The sequence below is a fragment of the Crinia signifera genome, chromosome 19 (genome assembly GCF_055691185.1).
Source record: "Crinia signifera chromosome 19, ASM5569118v1, whole genome shotgun sequence".
Lineage (NCBI taxonomy): Eukaryota > Metazoa > Chordata > Amphibia > Anura > Myobatrachidae > Crinia > Crinia signifera.
The window spans coordinates 139,966,169-139,986,233 of record NC_139226.1 but is presented as its reverse complement, the minus strand read 5'-3'; the positions used below and the strand labels follow the sequence as shown (position 1 = coordinate 139,986,233).

Below are 20,065 nucleotides of genomic sequence, written 5' to 3'. Positions count from 1 at the left end.
TTGGGCCGTAGAATGAGAGAGAAAATAGCAAATTGCTGATTTGCGTATTTTCGCGATTTCCGTGGATGGACGATGACATTTGTAAAACTGGTTCTTAGCAAGAACCGGGGGCCTAAAGAGGCACTACCTGCCAAGTTTCAAGATTGTAGGTCTTGTGGTTTAAAGATTTCATGATTCAGTGCACGAGTCAGTCCATGATTCAGTGCACGAGTCAGTCCTCGTGTCAGTGCAGGAGTCAGTCCTCGTGTCAGTGTAGGAGTCAGTCCTCCTGTCAGTGCAGGAGTCAGTCCTCGTGTCAGTGCAGGAGTCAGTGCATGAGTCAATCTAGGAGTCAGTCAGGGAGTCAATCCAGGAGTCAGTCCATGGGCGAAATGTAATAGAGGTCGATTTCTTAGACATGTACGATTTTTGGTAAAAAACGGCCGAAATTGCACGTTTTCCGAAAATCGCACATGTAATAGGGTGTGATTCGCTGTAATAAAAAATCTCAATTTTTGCCGCAAATTTGCACATTTTGAAGTGACGATTTTTTGTCACACTTCAATTCACATCCAGATGTTTTCCCATTATAAAGTATACAAATCGCACAAGTATTAGGGTGCGATTATTGGTAAATGTTATCAAAAATCGCAAAACAATTAGACCAGGTTCTGACTGGCGAATTTGACAGAACCATGCACAGATCATTGAGATCTGTGCATGGTTCTGTCTTTAAAAATGTGTAAAATAAAAAAAAAACAGCCCCAGACCAGTCCAGGACCAGTCCTGGTTCCAAAAATACGGGGGACAAAAAAATCTGGGGGTCCCCCGTATTCTGAAACCAGCACCGGGCTCCAACAGCCCACTGTGTCATGGCACAGTTGGGGGACACTTTTTACATAAGAAAACCCGGCCATACCATGAGCTCCGTGGCTGGTCAGCCTTTGATGGGGTACCTGCGGAAGTGGGGACCTTGGTTCAATGCGTGTCCATGGAGATGCATAGCTCAGCCCTGATTGGCTGAACGCATCTCCATGGAGACGCATCAAACCAAGGACGCTAGCAGCCTCTATAGCGCTGGGACAGCGCTATATCAGCTGTTACCAGCACCGCAGGAAGCCAGCTCACCCCACTGTCAGTGCGGGGTGAGCTGGCTCTGGAGAAGGGAGGCAGCACTGGACCCTGGTTCGGTAAGTATGTTGGTGTAAAAGTGAGGTGTGTGTGTGTGTGTAATAGTTCTACTTTTCTGTGTGTGTTTTTTATTTTAACATTCTTTTTACAGGTGGACTACAAGTCCAAGCGGGCCCATTAATGCCCCGCATGCTGGGACTTGTGATTTGCCAAGTCCCAGCATGCGGGGGAGGCCTGCTGGTACTTGTAGTTCACCTGTATAAAGCAATGTTATGTATAAATGATTTAACCATATCAGGCCGGCGTCCAAAGCCCAGGGGACCTTATATAAAAAGTGTGGCATGACACTGCGTGCTGTTGGAGCCCGGTGCTAGTTTCAAAATACGGGGGACCCTCAGATTTTTGTCCCCCACATTTTTGGAACCAGGTCCAGCTCAATGAGCCCGGGGCTGGTTATGCTCAGGAGGGGGGACCCCACGCCATTTTTTTTTTTTTAATTTCTTTTTTTTTTACACAAAATTGCACCTTTTATCAAAACCGCACATTTTCATGACTAAAAATCGCCCCAAAATCGCATGTGAAGTGAAATCGCAAGCCAAAAATCGCACACTCAGCTCCTGCTCACACCGCAGCCTGGCGCCACCTGTTATACAGGATACCGGCTGCGCACGAAGCGTACAGGGCGTCTCCGGATACACATTATATATGGCCGGCTCATATCGCTCACACAGATCAGGGACATCAGACTCCTCATTAGTCCTCTGCCTATTATCCATCCTCTATGGGAGACTAACTCCAGCCTCATTATGTGCTGGGTCCTGTGTTGTCCCTCAGCGGATGGCCTGTGCTGGACTATTCCTGCACCGGGGGCGGAAGATTCCTTTAATCTATGTGCCACCAAAATGTCAGCGTAGATCATTAAAATATATGTATCTGACTTGCTGGCGGAGGCTGTAATGAGTGATCCTGTGTACTATACATAGTGCACCGTGCGTCATCCCAGCCGAATGCTCTATTACAGTGACTCAGAGGCATCTGTCCGGCCATCGGGAGAATCCGGCCAGCTACAGCACTACAGAAGGAAAGGCCCCGCTGGGAGACATTACCAGTAATACTGGCTCCATCCATGATTGTGACTATTTTCTTTGACTGACAAATGCGAACATAGAGGCGTTGCTTCACAGGTGTCAGGGGCGGGGTTATGCCCAGTGTTCCTGCACCTTCGGGAGAATAAGAAAAAAACTATTTGGTTATTCAGTGCAATCAATGGGGGGAACCATCGGGTCCTCCCCCATCGATGGCAAAACTATTCAACCATAATCCATTGATGATTATGAATGGTCGATGGTCATCCCTACTTCCGTGGTCAGATTTGCGGGGCAGCTGGTTTCAGATCATTTGTCTGAAACAATGAATTGCACCGGCACCAACCTGTGAATTACAAACGTAATTATAGTCCTCAATTCCACAACTGATCTGATGCATACCAACATTTATTAATGCCGTATGCATGTACATGGAAGCAGAGGGCAGCTTTCCCAGTAAGAGCTGTCACAGTATAATGTGAGAGGTTCTGTGCATGTACCAGCTGTGCCCGTAGTACAGTACAGCAGAGCACAGTATAATGTGAGGTGCTGTGCATGTAGCAGCTGTGCCCGTAGTACAGTACAGCAGAGCACAGTATAATGGGAGGTGCTGTGCATGTAGCAGCTGTGCCCATAGTACAGTGCAGCAGAGCACAGTATAATGTGAGGTGCTGTGCATGTAGCAGCTGTGCCTGTAGTACAGTACAACAGAGCACAGTATAATGGCCCTTATTCAGATCGGTGCGGATATTCCCGCATTCTTACGGAGTGGTCCGCACGCCACGGTGTTTTGCCGCATGCGGCCATCGTCCGTAGAAACGCCCACGTGTCCTCCGCATTCGGACGGACTCACTCTTTAAGAACAGGGCGTGTTTACGGACGACATACAAACCATGCGTGTGCGGGAGAAACACTCCGATTATGCACGGTATTACAGAGTATTACAGAGTATGCTCGGAAATACCGCATCCGACCGGGAGCCAAGCGGTGCTACCGCCCGTAAGCGGAGTATTTACGCCAAACAACCCACTATTAAGTATCTTCTGCAAGACATCACATGACCCACTTATTCAATTACCTATCCTCATAAAAAACTGCTTATTTGGAATTGGAATCAATTAAATGCCAATATATCCTTACAAGCATGCCTAACACATGCATTGCACACATTAACCCTTACAGCAATTTAAGTGCAATGGTTTGTATTACACCCTGTGTAAAAGATTATAAACAATCTACACATATACTGTTTAATGTGCAAAGAAAACCAACAACTGTGAACTTGCATAAACAATTTATTAGAAAACACAATGAACATATAAATAAAAAAATATCAAATAATAAATTAAATCAGCAGATCTCTGAGGTCCTGCAGGTCGGCTAGCAGGAGCCTCAAGTGGTGCTCCGCCCGCAGGAGGGCCCCACGCACCCCCTCATCTGCCGGTGTGGTGTCATCTGTGGGCATGTCAAAGGGGCAAAAATTAGTCATGTTATTCATGCATACATTTCACATACTGCGACATAAATTGCACAAATGCTAGGTGACATGTGTGTGTATATATATATATATATATATATATATATATCTATGTAGAGAGATAGAGACACACATAGATAAATAAATATGACACATACATATATACATACATGCAAACTTATTTACTACATACTGTCTTTTTTTGCCTCTACCCTTTACTCTGCAGAAGACATAACAGTCATAGTGTTTCTTCTCAGTCACAACCCACCCATGACTAACCAATGACAAGCATGTCATGGCCTCCGTCAATAAGAACTTGTCACAATCTGCTCAGTCTAAGTTCAGTGATGGTTCGTGGCATGGGAGTTATGCAAATGTCAGGAATGCACAGTACACATCCTCAAAATCATAATTCTGTCTAAACCAACCTACAATTCTGTGAGGGCAAAAAAACAATCTGAACTACAGGGGGTGTTTAGGTAGAGGAGGCTCCTGGGACACTGGCAACTTCTGACTCCATTCCAAGGTAGGCCGGGCCATACTCCATTTATAGCATACATCCTAGAGTTTATAAATAACATTCACCAACAATATAGATTCCACTATTTGATGGGTCATAATCTACGATTGCAGCAGGTGAATTTAATCCACAAATGATCCACTCATCCCTTTACTCCAGGATCCTGTTTAACTACAACGGTTATGTGGCAGTCAAAATGGAGCTCCAACCCATCCCACAAACCTGTGTAATTGAGAGGTGTCCTGGATGAAAGGGATGCCTTGGACACCCCATCTAACCCGTACCTGTATCTGTAGCTACCCACTTTGGGGTCTATATGAATAGTATTGGAACAAAATTTTTAATCACCAGTGCTACATAACAAATACCAGTACAACTACTTCATGAATGATGCATTATGTAAACATACCGATCTGCTGGGACTCCGGGGCTTGGCACGCCTCCTCCCCCTCGGAATTGGAATCCTCTGGGGCAACCGTGGCCTCCTCAGCCCCCTCCTCCGCCAGCTCCTCTGCCACCATGACCACGTCCACCTCCTCCGCCACAAGCACCTCCTCCTCCACCTCCTCCTCCTCCTCCACCTCCTCCTCCTCCACCTCCTCCTCCACCACCACCACCTCCTCCTCCACCTCCTCCTCCGCCACCAACACCTCCTCCTCTGCCACCAACTCCTCTTCCACCTCCTCCACCACCACCTCCTCAGGCACCTCCTCCTCCTCCACCACCTCCTCCACCATCTCCTCCAACATTTCCTCCTCCTCCACTTCCTCCTCCTCCTCCACCCTTGCCGCCACCTCCTCCTCAGGGTCTTGGGCCTCCTCCTGGGCCAGGTCTGCCTCGGCCTCTTCACGGGCCTGTCGGGCTCGGGCTCGTGCTGTGTGGTAGAAAAAAAAATCATGGTCAATGTCGGGTCATTGGGGCACATGTATTAATCCATAACAAGACATACATGGAAGGGTGATAATGATGGCAAACGATGCAGGCAAGTAGCTCCTTACTGTTAATGGACTCAAAAATGTGACATTTAAATTATTATGTGATTGTTAGTAATTTGTTCAAACATTACAACCCTGGCATTTATCAATGTGTAACACATATTAGATCTGGCACATTGTATGCATCAGAATCCTCAATGCTATGTCATTACATATAAAAGCCACATGACTGCATGTTAACCAGGAAGAAGCACACATAACAGTCTATGGACTTTTAAACCCATGGACACCCACTTATCATGAGACACATGTTATTGTTTATATATGCTATGTTGTAAGTGCGAAATTTCATAGCTAAAATACTCACAATCAGCAATTTCGCCCCTGATTTGCTGCAAGAGCTGGGGCTGGCGCCTGCGGAGGTCCGACCACCGCCTCTCGAGCTGCCCGAGGGACCTCCGCACCCGAGTGCGGGCGTAAATACGGCGCCCTGCCGCAGCATAGGCCCTCCGCTTATGGCGGTTAGTGATAAAGGGCCCCGCACGGCCCAGCCTTGTCTCCATGACGGAGACCAGAACCCTCAGCTCCGCATGTGTAAAGGGGTCTGCCCTTCGTGTCTCCGCCATGTTAACAATGGCATCTATCAACCAATCAGGTGGTGGCATTGGTTGATCACAGTTATTTGTGTTAATAACTTTATTGTTCATCTTTACATGAACAGCGTCTCTGCGCCAACACAAATGGTGACAAATTCGCATGCCTTCAAAACAGTAGTGCTGATGTATGGCAATGAACAAATCTGATATATATATAAAACACAGTGTGTATGCACTTAGCAAATCCAATGACGCCTCGCTCCGCCAAGCAACGCGTGCTATAGCTTAGCAACGCATAGCTGTAGTTAGCATTACTTACTCTATGCATCTATGTGTATGCGTACATTTATGTGTAAAAGACACATACACATACTTGCAGGTATCCTGAGACCAGCATTATACACCAGCCTTGCCTGCCTGCCTGCCTGCCTGGGTGCCTGCTCCTTGAAATGTTGAAACATGTGAATAAATTCAAATATCATATATATATATATATATATATATATATATATATATCTGCAAACAAATCATACATCAACACAGGAAAAAATCCCCAACACATTAGAGAATAAATCAATGTACTCACCAGTCATCAGGGATAGTATCAACTACAATAATGAAGATATAACAAACACATAAGATCCCTTGTACAAGGTATAATAATTAGCACCTATATTGAACTTCCCCCAAAACTAAGCACATATGATAAATATCTCCTATTTCTTTGCCATTAGGAGGGCAGGCTGGCTAATTTTAGTTTTGTAACACTGACAACTAACACACTGTACTTATTTGAAGGGCTGATTTTGACTAAAATTGGTGTGTTCTGTCAACTCGATAACATGTACCTGAAGTATCTTTGCGCCACAGAGTCCCGCAGCTGGTATCCCCTCCGGCATTCAGGGGCGCGGGATGGGCGCATGGGCGGATCTTGCAGCTCAGATGGTACCTCCCACTCATCAAAGGGTATCTCACGCCGCACAGCAATGTTGTGGAAAAATATACACAGGCCCACTATCCTCGACACCATTTGAGGCGCATATTGTAAGTCACCACCAGTGCGGTGGAGCACTCTAAATCGACCTTTTAAAAGGCCAATTGAGCGCTCCACCACTTGCCTGGTGGCAACATGCGCCCGATTGAATGCCTCCTGTGGGCCCGGTGCTGGGTAGCTGTACGGCGTAAGTAGCCAGGGCGTACATGGGTAACCGGAGTCACCCAGAACCCACGCATCACGGCCTTCCAGCTCTTGGAGTCTTTGCCATATCCCGGTTTGTCGGATGACATGAGAGTCATGGGCACTTCCGGGAAACTTCGAGTTGAAGGCGAGAATTTCCATGGATGGGCCACATACCACCATCACGTTCAGTGAGTGGAACAATTTGCGGTTCCTATATATCTTCTCACTTCGAGATGGAGGCACAAATGGTACATGGGTGCCATCCACAGCCCCTATCACATTAGGGAAGCCAGCAATTTGATGGAAGGCCTGCTGGCTTCTGCGCAGGGTCTCGGTGGCAAATGTCATGGCCATGAAGTGCCCCTTGCGCCTGAACATGGCCGACGTCACACGCCTCAGGATTCGGCAGAAGGCCGGCTGAGATATTCCAGCAAGTACTGCCACTACTTGTTGGAATGATCCTGAGGCGCAGAAATGCAACACCGCCAGCAGCTGTGTGTGAGGCGGAATTGCTGTCGTGATCCCGTGTAGAGGTTCCAGATCGCTCTGAATTAAGGTGAGCAGATCCAGAATTACATGTGGCGGTAACCGGTACCTAGTAAGTACCTCATCATCGGGCATAGCAAACAGAGTCACCCGTGTGCGATAGATTCTAGCACGTCCTGGCCTCCTTGGGCGACGAGTGGGGAGAGCCGCAAGTGCCCTTAGCCTCCTCTCCATGTAGCGCATCATTGCTTCAGCAACCTATAAAGAAATGAACATAAATACTGATGCACCTATGCACATAATGGCCATATCCCACTACAAATAGATTTGTAGCCTTCAATACGTACAATAGATGGCCGCCCCGTGAAATCCCGCAGATCCATTTGACTCTCTAATGATGACACAATAATATGAACTCAATACACACCGTCCAAAACACTCAGATAAAGGTGTCAGCATTTTTTGCCGACATCATGTACTATGAGACATTTCATCTATTGCTGGGACATGTTGTCCTGCAATAGATGAACCCACACAGGTTTAAGACCTGTGAGTGAAATAGTGAACATGTGACATGTTGCAATAATGCTACACGCACTTTGCTGGCCCAACAATCTGTAGTCAGTGAGGCAATGGTGCATACATTCATACACTTACATTGTTAATGGATATCATATCTACAAGGAGCATGGAAGAGCTTACCTTAGACCCTGACAAGTCCAGATCTGGAGACAAATGATTCTAGCAGCAAGTCACTATTTATAGGGCTCTCACATGTGTGGTCTATAACAGTAGAGATGAGTATTGCATGACTTGTGGCCTGGATTATCTAAGGGATTGGGCTACTTTTAGCTTGCAATCAAACGCCACAATACCACAGTAGTCATGAATCAAATGTCATGTCATGCTAGCAAATAGCATGTGTATTGTGCAATAGTCACAGGTGTATCAGAAGATTCTATGCAATGTTAGCATTGGTGCCCAGTATTTCATGTAGAACTTTCGCCAGGTTTTACACAATGGAATTTCCGCCACCGTATGCGGCGCGAAAAAACAGCGACGTACGCTCACGCACGGAACGCAGCTGCCGCTGATGTCCGCCAAACAGGATACACAAACAGTATATAAAGGTGTATTAGAAGGTGACCATGTTGTTGCTAACATGTCTGGATCACAACCAGAGGTGGACCCAGATCTGCAGCAACTATTTGACCAGATGGACTCCAGCACCACCTATGTGCCACTGCACATGCGGCCAGTGGGTAATGAGGAGGCTGCTGGACCTTCTACAGCAGGGCAACCTGCACCTGACCATTCTACAGCAGGGCAACCTACACCTGGCCCTTCTGCAGCAGGCCAACCTGCAGCTGGCTCATATGCACCATCAGCAGAATTGATTGGAACACAACCGGGGACTTCACAAGGTAGTACCATGGCCAGCACTTCAAGTGCAGCGACACGTGACAGGGGGCGTGGCCAAGGACGTGGCAAGGGGAGAGCCAGGGCAACAGAGGAACCACCCAAAAAAAATAAGGCATATGAAGCACAGGAGCTTGCCATCCTGGTTCCCCGAGCACGTGATTGGATTGAGTGTCCATCGGAGAAGCTGACACACACACGCAGATGGAAGATTTGGGAACAGATAACGGCAGAGATTAATGAAGTAGCGCCACAAGTTCGTGAGACGGACCATGTGAAGAAGAGGCAAGTTGTTTTGTGATACATGTGCCCAGTAATAGCCAAGTAATGATTGAATTGATGCTTAGATGGATTTAGCAAATGGCCCGTGAGGTTGTTACGATACACATACATTATTGCCATGTTATTTCGGTGAGAGTTAGAGTAGGGTGATTGTGAATGTGTATTGTAACGGTGGATATCATAGTTGCATGTAATATTATCTTTTGGACATTAATCACATGTCGTAATATGTAGCACAGAGCAATGGCTGCAACAGCTAACATCTGGAGTGACATGTATTAATATGTCAACTTACATTGCAGGTGGCAGGACTTCAAAACCAACCTGAAGAGGAAGATGACCAAGCGGTGGGAACACAGCCAGACATCTGGGGCCGGGCCCATGCCATCAGGGCTAGAGCTCACCCCCCTGGAGTTGATGGCCGAGAGCTGTATATCAGTTGAGGAGATCAGGGGGGTGAGCACGATGGATAGCGAGGCCCCAGCTGAAGTGTTTGCGTCTTTGCTGGAAGGTAAATATTGGTCATGCCATAAACTTGTGCAAGTAATTATCTTAGAATGTCTCCTAATTGTGTTTATCTTTTTCCACAGACACCCCACCGCTTGGTGACGACTCTGCTCAGGAGGTGGAGGAGTCCGTGCCACCTGGCCCCAGTGGTAGGCCTGTGCAGCAGCAGCCATCGGCCCAAGCCGATTTGGCCGCCTTGGCCCAGATGCTTGGGGACATCAACCAGCAGGGAGACTTGGCATCAGAACGGATGCATAGGACCGAGGAGATCCTGGCGAGCTTGGTCAGCACCCAGCAGGCCATCGCTGCGAGCATGCAGGCCATGGCTGAGTCACATCAGGCCATGGCTGCAAGTGCTCAGGTGCTGGCCGAGCAAGCCACCCGCCAAAATGATCTCCTCCTCCACCATAATGAGCTTATGGTGGAGCTGGTTACCAGCAACAGGGTCCTAATGTCATCCGTTTCTGGTGCATTACCACCGGCAACACTCCCTGCTGGCAGGAGGGGTAGACCAGCCAACCCCTCAACATCATCTGCTCCACCTGCCCCAGCATCTGGCCGTCCCCGAAGAGCTGCTGCACAGGCCAAGGAGCCTACCAAGGCTAAACGTGGTCGCAAATGAACTTGTGGCTGCATTAATCTCCACCGTTATGTGGTCCCAAATCTTCCATTGTGCTGTGTGTGTCAGCTTCTTGTGTCCAATCACGTGCTGAGGGTAACCAGATGAGCCCTTGCTTCATATGTCCTTTTTGGTTCCCCTGTTGCCCTCTTTTGCCTGCCATTACTGTCAGCTGTACTTGAAGTGATGGCCATGGTACTATCTTGTGAAGTCCCCGGTTGTGTTCCAAATGATTCTGCTGATGGTGCATATGAGCCAGCTGCAGGTTGGCCTGCTGCAGAAGGGCCAGGTGTAGGTTGCCCTGCTGTAGAATGGTCAGGTGCAGGTTGCCCTGCTGTAGAAGGGCCAGCAGCATCCCCATTTCCCACTGGCTGCATGTGCAGTGGCACATAGGAGGTGCTGGAGTCCATCTGTGTGCAATTATATTTGTTTTGTATTATTATTTATTTTGCTACATTCCTGCCATGTTGTTTCTTTTTTGGATTTTGTATTTTTTGGTCATTGCATCACAGTGGCATTGACTGTGACATGTATAGAAATAAATTTTTTTACTTTACCCAAAAATGTGTGGTTTCATGAGTACATGTCGAATACACATGTGTATTGCTAGTATTAATATTCTGTCATGTCCATTGTTAGCAGTTTTAAAGTGTCTGACAAGTACAGGATATGTGGGTGTTTAGTAAGGGTTCCTTGAAGCAGCAATGGTTTCAATTAAAGCACTGACAAGCGGCCTATTAGTGAGTAATGAGTAAAGGAGTAGATTCTATTGGGTTCAGGTGTTAATGCTTGTAGTCATTAGGCGGTACGTTCGCCTACCGCATGAACGAGTGGTGTCCGCAAAGCAATAGTACACTTGTGGACACCGCACATTTCTTCCCTTTTTGATCGCGTGCATTCGGAGTGCTATCCGAATGTACGCCCCCCAACATAAGTGTACTCCCCCGTGTCCGCCCATGTTTCCGCCCCGTTTTGCCCACTTTGAAACTACGCCCATGTGACATTCCGCATGACGCCCATAATACGCCCATATTTCCCGACTGATTGCGGTGAACAGTTTTGTACGGGATTTGGCCGAACTGGTACGGAGTCAAGGCGTGGCACATGCGCGTTGCGTTCTCCACGCATGCGCAGACGCCGAAAAGACGCGATCCGAAAGTATGCGGTAAAGTCCGCGTCAATCAGAATAAGGGCCCATGTGAGGTGCTGTGCATGTTGCAGCTGTGCTAGTAGTACAGCACAATATAATGTGAGGTGCTGTGCATGTAGCAGCTGTGCTAGTAGTACAGCACAGTTTAATGTGTGGTGCTGTGTATGTAGAAGCTGTGCCCCTAGCACAGTACAGCAGAGCACAGTATAATGTGAGGTGCTGTGCATGTAGCAGCTGTGCCCGTAGTACAGTAAAGCAGAGCACAGTATCATGTGAGGGGCTGTGCATGTAGCAGCTGTGCTAGTAGTACAGCACAGTATAATGTGAGGTGCTGTGAATGTAGCAGCTGTGCCCATAGTACAGTACAGCACAGTACAATGTGAGGTGCTGTGCATGCAGCAGCTGTGTCCGTAGTACAGTACAGCAGAGCACAGTATAATGAGAGGTGCTGTCATGTAGCAGCTGTGCCCGTACTACAGTACAGCAGAGCACGGAAATATGTGAGGGGCTGTGCATGTAGCAGCTATGCTAGTAGTACAGCACAGTATAATGTGAGGTGCTGTGCATGCAGCAGCTGTGCCCGTAGTACAGTACAGCAGAGCACAGTATAATGCGAGGTGCTGTGCATGTAGCAACTGTGCCCGTAGTACAGTAGAGCAGAGCACAGTATAATGTGAGGTGCTGTGCATGTAGCAGCTGTGCCTGTAGTACAGTAGAAAAGAGCACAGTATAATGAGAGGGGCTGTGCATGTAGCAGCTCTGCCGTAGTACAGTACAGCAGAGCACAGTATAACGTGAGAGGTTCTGTGCATGTAGCAGCTCTGCAGTAGTACAGTACAGCAGAGCACAGTATAACGTGAGAGGTTCTGTGCATGTAGCATCTGTGCCTGTAGTACAGTACAGCACAGTATAATGTGAGGTGCTGTGCATGTAGCAGCTGTGCCTGTAGTACAGTACAACAGAGCACAGTATAATGAGAGGTGTTGTGCATGTAGCAGCTGTGCCCGTAGTACAGTACAGCAGAGCACAGTATAATGTGAGGTGCTGTGCATGTAGCAGCTGTGCCTGTAGTACAGTACAACAGAGCACAATATAATGAGAGGTGTTGTGCATGTAGCAGCTGTGCCCGTAGTACAGTACAGCAGAGCACAGTATAATGTGTGGTGCTGTGCATGTAGCAGCTGTGCCCGTAGTACAGTACAGCAGCGTACAGTATAATGTGAGAGGTTCTGTGCATGTAGCAGCTGTGCCTGTAGTACAGTACAGCAGAGCACAGTATAATGTGAGAGGTTCTGTGCATGTAGCAGCTGTGCCCATAGTACAGTACAGCAGAGCACATTATAATGTGAGGTGCTGTGCATGTAGCAGCTGTGCCTGTAATACAGTACAGCACAGTATAATGTGAGGTGCTGTGCATGTAGCAGCTGTGCCCGTAGTACAGCAGAGCACAGTATAATGAGAGGTGCTGTGCATGTAGCAGCTGTGCCCGTAGTACAATCCCGCAGAGCACAGTATAATGTGAGGTGCTGTGCATTGCAGCAGCTGTGCCCATAGTACAGTACAGCAGAGCACAGTATAATGTGAGGGGTTGGGCATGTAGCAGCCGTTCAGTACAGTACAGCAGAGCACAGTATAATGTGAGGTGCTGTGCATGTAGCAGCTGTTCCCGTAGTATAGTACAGCAGACCACAGTATAATGCGAGAGGTTCTGTGCATGTAGCAGCTGTTCCTGTAGTACAGTACAGTACAGTATAATGTGAGGTGCTGTGCATGTAGCAGCTGTGCCTGTAGTACAGTAGAAAAGAGCACAGTATAATGAGAGGGGCTGTGCATGTAGCAGCTCTGCCGTAGTACAGTACAGCAGAGCACAGTATAACGTGAGAGGTTCTGTGCATGTAGCAGCTCTGCAGTAGTACAGTACAGCAGAGCACAGTATAACGTGAGAGGTTCTGTGCATGTAGCATCTGTGCCTGTAGTACAGTACAGCAAAGTATAATGTGAGGTGCTGTGCATGTAGCAGCTGTGCCTGTAGTACAGTACAACAGAGCACAGTATAATGAGAGGTGTTGTGCATGTAGCAGCTGTGCCCGTAGTACAGTACAGCAGAGCACAGTATAATGTGAGGTGCTGTGCATGTAGCAGCTGTGCCTGTAGTACAGTACAACAGAGCACAATATAATGAGAGGTGTTGTGCATGTAGCAGCTGTGCCCGTAGTACAGTACAGCAGAGCACAGTATAATGTGTGGTGCTGTGCATGTAGCAGCTGTGCCCGTAGTACAGTACAGCAGCGTACAGTATAATGTGAGAGGTTCTGTGCATGTAGCAGCTGTGCCTGTAGTACAGTACAGCAGAGCACAGTATAATGTGAGAGGTTCTGTGCATGTAGCAGCTGTGCCCATAGTACAGTACAGCAGAGCACATTATAATGTTAGGTGCTGTGCATGTAGCAGCTGTGCCTGTAATACAGTACAGCACAGTATAATGTGAGGTGCTGTGCATGTAGCAGCTGTGCCCGTAGTACAGCAGAGCACAGTATAATGAGAGGTGCTGTGCATGTAGCAGCTGTGCCCGTAGTACAGTACAGCAGAGCACAGTATAATGTGAGGGGCTGTGCATGCAGCAGCTGTGCCCGTAGTACAGTACAGCAGAGCACAGTATAATGTGAGGGGCTGTGCATGTAGCAGCCGTTCTCGTAGTACAGTACAGCAGAGCACAGTATAATGTGAGGGGCTGTGCATGTAGCACCTGTGCCCGTAGTACAGTACAGCAGAGCACAGTATAATGTGAGGGGCTGTGCATGTAGCAGCTGTGCCCGTAGTACAGTACAGCAGAGCACAGTATAATGTGAGGGGCTGTGCATGTAGCAGCTGTGCCCGTAGTACAGTACAGCAGAGCACAGTATAATGTGAGGTGCTGTGCATGTAGCAGCTGTGCCCATAGTACAGTGCAGCAGAGCACAGTATAATGAGAGGTGCTGTGCATGTAGCAGCTGTGCCCGTAGTACAGTACAGCAGAGCACAGTATAATGAGAGGTGCTGTGCATGTAGCAGCTGTGCCCGTAGTACAGTACAGCAGAGCACAGTATAATGTGAGGGGCTGTGCATGTAGCAGCTGTGCCCATAGTACAGTACAGCAGAGCACAGTATAATGTGAGGTGCTGTGCATGTAGCAGCTGTGCCCATAGTACAGTACAGCAGAGCACAGTATAATGAGAGGTGCTGTGCATGTAGCAGCTGTGCCCGTAGTACAGTACAGCAGAGCACAGTATAATGTGAGGGGCTGTGCATGTAGCAGCTGTGCCCATAGTACAGTACAGCAGAGCACAGTATAATGAGAGGTGCTGTGCATGTAGCAGCTGTGCCCGTAGTACAATCCCGCAGAGCACAGTATAATGTGAGGTGCTGTGCATTGCAGCAGCTGTGCCCATAGTACAGTACAGCAGAGCACAGTATAATGTGAGGGGTTGGGCATGTAGCAGCCGTTCAGTACAGTACAGCAGAGCACAGTATAATGTGAGGTGCTGTGCATGTAGCAGCTGTTCCCGTAGTATAGTACAGCAGACCACAGTATAATGCGAGAGGTTCTGTGCATGTAGCAGCTGTTCCTGTAGTACAGTACAGTACAGTATAATGTGAGGTGCTGTGCATGTAGCAGCTGTGCCTGTAGTACAGTACAACAGAGCACAGTATAATGAAAGGTGTTGTGCATGTAGCAGCTGTGCCCGTAGTACAGTACAGCAGAGCACAGTATAATGTGCGGTGCTGTGCATGTAGCAGCTGTGCCCATAGTACAGTACAGCAGAGCACAGTATAATGTGAGAGGTTCTGTGCATGTAGCAGCTGTGCCCGTAGTACAGTACAGCAGAGCACAGTATAATGTGAGGTGCTGTGCATGTAGCAGCTGTGCCTGTAGTACAGTACAGCAGAGCACAGTATAATGGGAGGTGCTGTGCATGTAGCAGCTGTGCCCATAGTACAGTACAGCACAGCACAGTATAATGTGAGGTGCTGTGCATGTAGCAGCTGTGCCCGTAGTACAGCAGAGCACAGTATAATGAGAGGTGCTGTGCATGTAGCAGCTGTGCCCGTAGTACAATCCCGCAGAGCACAGTATAATGTGAGGTGCTGTGCATTGCAGCAGCTGTGCCCATAGTACAGTACAGCAGAGCACAGTATAATGTGAGGGGTTGGGCATGTAGCAGCCGTTCAGTACAGTACAGCAGAGCACAGTATAATGTGAGGTGCTGTGCATGTAGCAGCTGTTCCCGTAGTATAGTACAGCAGACCACAGTATAATGCGAGAGGTTCTGTGCATGTAGCAGCTGTTCCTGTAGTACAGTACAGTACAGTATAATGTGAGGTGCTGTGCATGTAGCAGCTGTGCCTGTAGTACAGTAGAAAAGAGCACAGTATAATGAGAGGGGCTGTGCATGTAGCAGCTCTGCCGTAGTACAGTACAGCAGAGCACAGTATAACGTGAGAGGTTCTGTGCATGTAGCAGCTCTGCAGTAGTACAGTACAGCAGAGCACAGTATAACGTGAGAGGTTCTGTGCATGTAGCATCTGTGCCTGTAGTACAGTACAGCACAGTATAATGTGAGGTGCTGTGCATGTAGCAGCTGTGCCTGTAGTACAGTACAACAGAGCACAGTATAATGAGAGGTGTTGTGCATGTAGCAGCTGTGCCCGTAGTACAGTACAGCAGAGCACAGTATAATGTGAGGTGCTGTGCATGTAGCAGCTGTGCCTGTAGTACAGTACAACAGAGCACAATATAATGGAGAGGTGTTGTGCATGTAGCAGCTGTGCCCGTAGTACAGTACAGCAGAGCACAGTATAATGTGTGGTGCTGTGCATGTAGCAGCTGTGCCCGTAGTACAGTACAGCAGCGTACAGTATAATGTGAGAGGTTCTGTGCATGTAGCAGCTGTGCCTGTAGTACAGTACAGCAGAGCACAGTATAATGTGAGAGGTTCTGTGCATGTAGCAGCTGTGCCCATAGTACAGTACAGCAGAGCACATTATAATGTTAGGTGCTGTGCATGTAGCAGCTGTGCCTGTAATACAGTACAGCACAGTATAATGTGAGGTGCTGTGCATGTAGCAGCTGTGCCCGTAGTACAGCAGAGCACAGTATAATGAGAGGTGCTGTGCATGTAGCAGCTGTGCCCGTAGTACAATCCCGCAGAGCACAGTATAATGTGAGGTGCTGTGCATTGCAGCAGCTGTGCCCATAGTACAGTACAGCAGAGCACAGTATAATGTGAGGGGTTGGGCATGTAGCAGCCGTTCAGTACAGTACAGCAGAGCACAGTATAATGTGAGGTGCTGTGCATGTAGCAGCTGTTCCCGTAGTATAGTACAGCAGACCACAGTATAATGCGAGAGGTTCTGTGCATGTAGCAGCTGTTCCTGTAGTACAGTACAGTACAGTATAATGTGAGGTGCTGTGCATGTAGCAGCTGTGCCTGTAGTACAGTAGAAAAGAGCACAGTATAATGAAAGGTGTTGTGCATGTAGCAGCTGTGCCCGTAGTACAGTACAGCAGAGCACAGTATAATGTGCGGTGCTGTGCATGTAGCAGCTGTGCCCATAGTACAGTACAGCAGAGCACAGTATAATGTGAGAGGTTCTGTGCATGTAGCAGCTGTGCCCGTAGTACAGTACATCAGAGCACAGTATAATGTGAGGTGCTGTGCATGTAGCAGCTGTGCCTGTAGTACAGTACAGCAGAGCACAGTATAATGGGAGGTGCTGTGCATGTAGCAGCTGTGCCCATAGTACAGTACAGCAGAGCACAGTATAATGTGAGTTGCTGTGCATGCAGCAGCCGTGCCCATAGTACTGTACAGCAGAGCACAGTATAATGTGAGGGGCTGTGCATGTAGCAGCCGTTCTCGTAGTACAGTACAGCAGAGCACAGTATAATGTGAGGGGCTGTGCATGTAGCAGCTGTGCCCGTAGTACAGTACAGCAGAGCACAGTATAATGTGAGGGGCTGTGCATGTAGCAGCTGTGCCCGTAGTACAGTACAGCAGAGCACAGTATAATGTAAGGGGCTGTGCATGTAGCAGCTGTGCCCGTAGTACAGTACAGCAGAGCACAGTATAATGTGAGGTGCTGTGCATGTAGCAGCTGTGCCCATAGTACAGTGCAGCAGAGCACAGTATAATGAGAGGTGCTGTGCATGTAGCAGCTGTGCCCGTAGTACAGTACAGCAGAGCACAGTATAATGAGAGGTGCTGTGCATGTAGCAGCTGTGCCCGTAGTACAGTACAGCAGAGCACAGTATAATGTGAGGGGCTGTGCATGTAGCAGCTGTGCCCGTAGTACAGTACAGCAGAGCACAGTATAATGAGAGGTGCTGTGCATCTAGCAGCTGTGCCCGTAGTACAGTACAGCAGAGCACAGTATAATGAGAGGTGCTGTGCATGTAGCAGCTGTGCCCATAGTACAGTACAGCAGAGCACAGTATAATGTGAGGTGCTGTGCATGTAGCAGCTGTGCCCATAGTACAGTACAGCAGAGCACAGTATAATGTGAGTTGCTGTGCATGTAGCAGCTGTGCCCGTAGTACAGTACAGCAGAGCACAGTATAATGTGAGGGGCTGTGCATGCAGCAGCTGTGCCCGTAGTACAGTACAGCAGAGCACAGTATAATGTGAGGGGCTGTGCATGTAGCAGCCGTTCTCGTAGTACAGTACAGCAGAGCACAGTATAATGTGAGGGGCTGTGCATGTAGCACCTGTGCCCGTAGTACAGTACAGCAGAGCACAGTATAATGTGAGGGGCTGTGCATGTAGCAGCTGTGCCCGTAGTACAGTACAGCAGAGCACAGTATAATGTGAGGGGCTGTGCATGTAGCAGCTGTGCCCGTAGTACAGTACAGCAGAGCACAGTATAATGTGAGGTGCTGTGCATGTAGCAGCTGTGCCCATAGTACAGTGCAGCAGAGCACAGTATAATGAGAGGTGCTGTGCATGTAGCAGCTGTGCCCGTAGTACAGTACAGCAGAGCACAGTATAATGAGAGGTGCTGTGCATGTAGCAGCTGTGCCCGTAGTACAGTACAGCAGAGCACAGTATAATGTGAGGGTCTGTGCATGTAGCAGCTGTGCCCATAGTACAGTACAGCAGAGCACAGTATAATGTGAGGTGCTGTGCATGTAGCAGCTGTGCCCATAGTACAGTACAGCAGAGCACAGTATAATGAGAGGTGCTGTGCATGTAGCAGCTGTGCCCGTAGTACAGTACAGCAGAGCACAGTATAATGTGAGGGGCTGTGCATGTAGCAGCTGTGCCCATAGTACAGTACAGCAGAGCACAGTATAATGAGAGGTGCTGTGCATGTAGCAGCTGTGCCCATAGTACAGTACAGCAGAGCACAGTATAATGTGAGGTGCTGTGCATGTAGCAGCTGTGCCCATAGTACAGTACAGCAGAGCACAGTATAATGAGAGGTGCTGTGCATGTAGCAGCTGTGCACATAGTACAGTGCAGCAGAGCACAGTATAATGAGAGGTGCTGTGCATGTAGCAGCTGTGCCCGTAGTACAGTACAGCAGAGCACAGTATAATGAGAGGTGCTGTGCATGTAGCAGCTATGCCCATAGTACAGTACAGCAGAGCACAGTATAATGAGAGGTGCTGTGCATGTAGCAGCTGTGCCCATAGTACAGTACAGCAGAGCACAGTATAATGTGAGGGGCTGTGCATGTAGCAGCTGTGCCCATAGTACAGTACAGCAGAGCACAGTATAATGTGAGGTGCATAATGAACGAGCACTGTCCTAGTGTGATGTATGAGGCATCGCCTGCGAGGTGACAGTTCCTCACCCGCAGTAATTCATCACCAGCACTGAGGTAGAGGCATCCCAGTAATGCAGACAACCTGCGCTACACTCTGCTCATACACTCACTACAATTACCATGGAATAAGCCGCTGTTGCTTTTTTGCTTTTACAGAATATCAAACCGAACTGAAACTATCATTAATTCCTGCTCCTCTCCGTCACCTATATTCTGTATGCACATGCGTGTAACACTGGGGGCACCTGATGGTCATTAGTTACTATTGTCACCAGGGTGATCTGACTGTTGGGCTAGACATCTAGAACCGCTTAGAACCGACTGCTCAGTTGGTATTCCTGTAAGTAGATGACATGTAGTGTGGCAAGGTGGGATGTGGTGTACTAAGGTGGGATGTGGTGTACTAAGGTGGGATGTGGTGTACTAAGGTGGGATGCACTGTGGTGAGGTGGGATGTGGTGTACTAAGGTGGGATGCATTGTGGTGAGGTGGGATGTGGTGTACTAAGGTGGGATGTGGTGTGGTAAAGTAGGATGTGGTATGGCAAGTTGGCATGTGGTGTACAAAGGTGGGATGTGGTGTGGATGTATGTGGTGTGGTATGGTGGCATGTGGTGTACTAAGGTAGGATGCAGTGTGGTGAAGTAGCATGTGGTGCGGTAAGGTGGCATGTGGTGTTCTAAGGTGGGATGCGGTGTGGTGGTATGTGGTGTGGTATGGTGGCATGTGGTGTACTAAGGTGGGATGGGGTGTGGTGAGGTAGCATGTGGTGTGGTAAGGTGGCATGTTGTGTACTAAGGTGGGATGCGGTGTGGTGAAGTAGGATGTGGTGCGGTAAGGTGGGATGCGGTGTGGTGTGGTAAGGTGGCATATGGTGTACTAAGGTGGGATGGG

At 48.4% G+C, this 20,065-nt stretch overlaps 1 long non-coding RNA gene across 1 annotated transcript; it reads right to left on the bottom strand.

The window, feature by feature from the left end:
- Nucleotides 1-3,472: 3,472 nt before the first annotated feature.
- On the bottom strand, nt 3,473-4,737 carry LOC146042209 (uncharacterized). Its single transcript, XR_014463794.1, has 2 exons — nt 4,602-4,737; nt 3,473-3,650 (listed from the first exon to the last, which is right to left on the bottom strand). It is a non-coding gene; the product is annotated as an uncharacterized LOC146042209 (long non-coding RNA).
- Nucleotides 4,738-20,065: the final 15,328 nt, after the last annotated feature.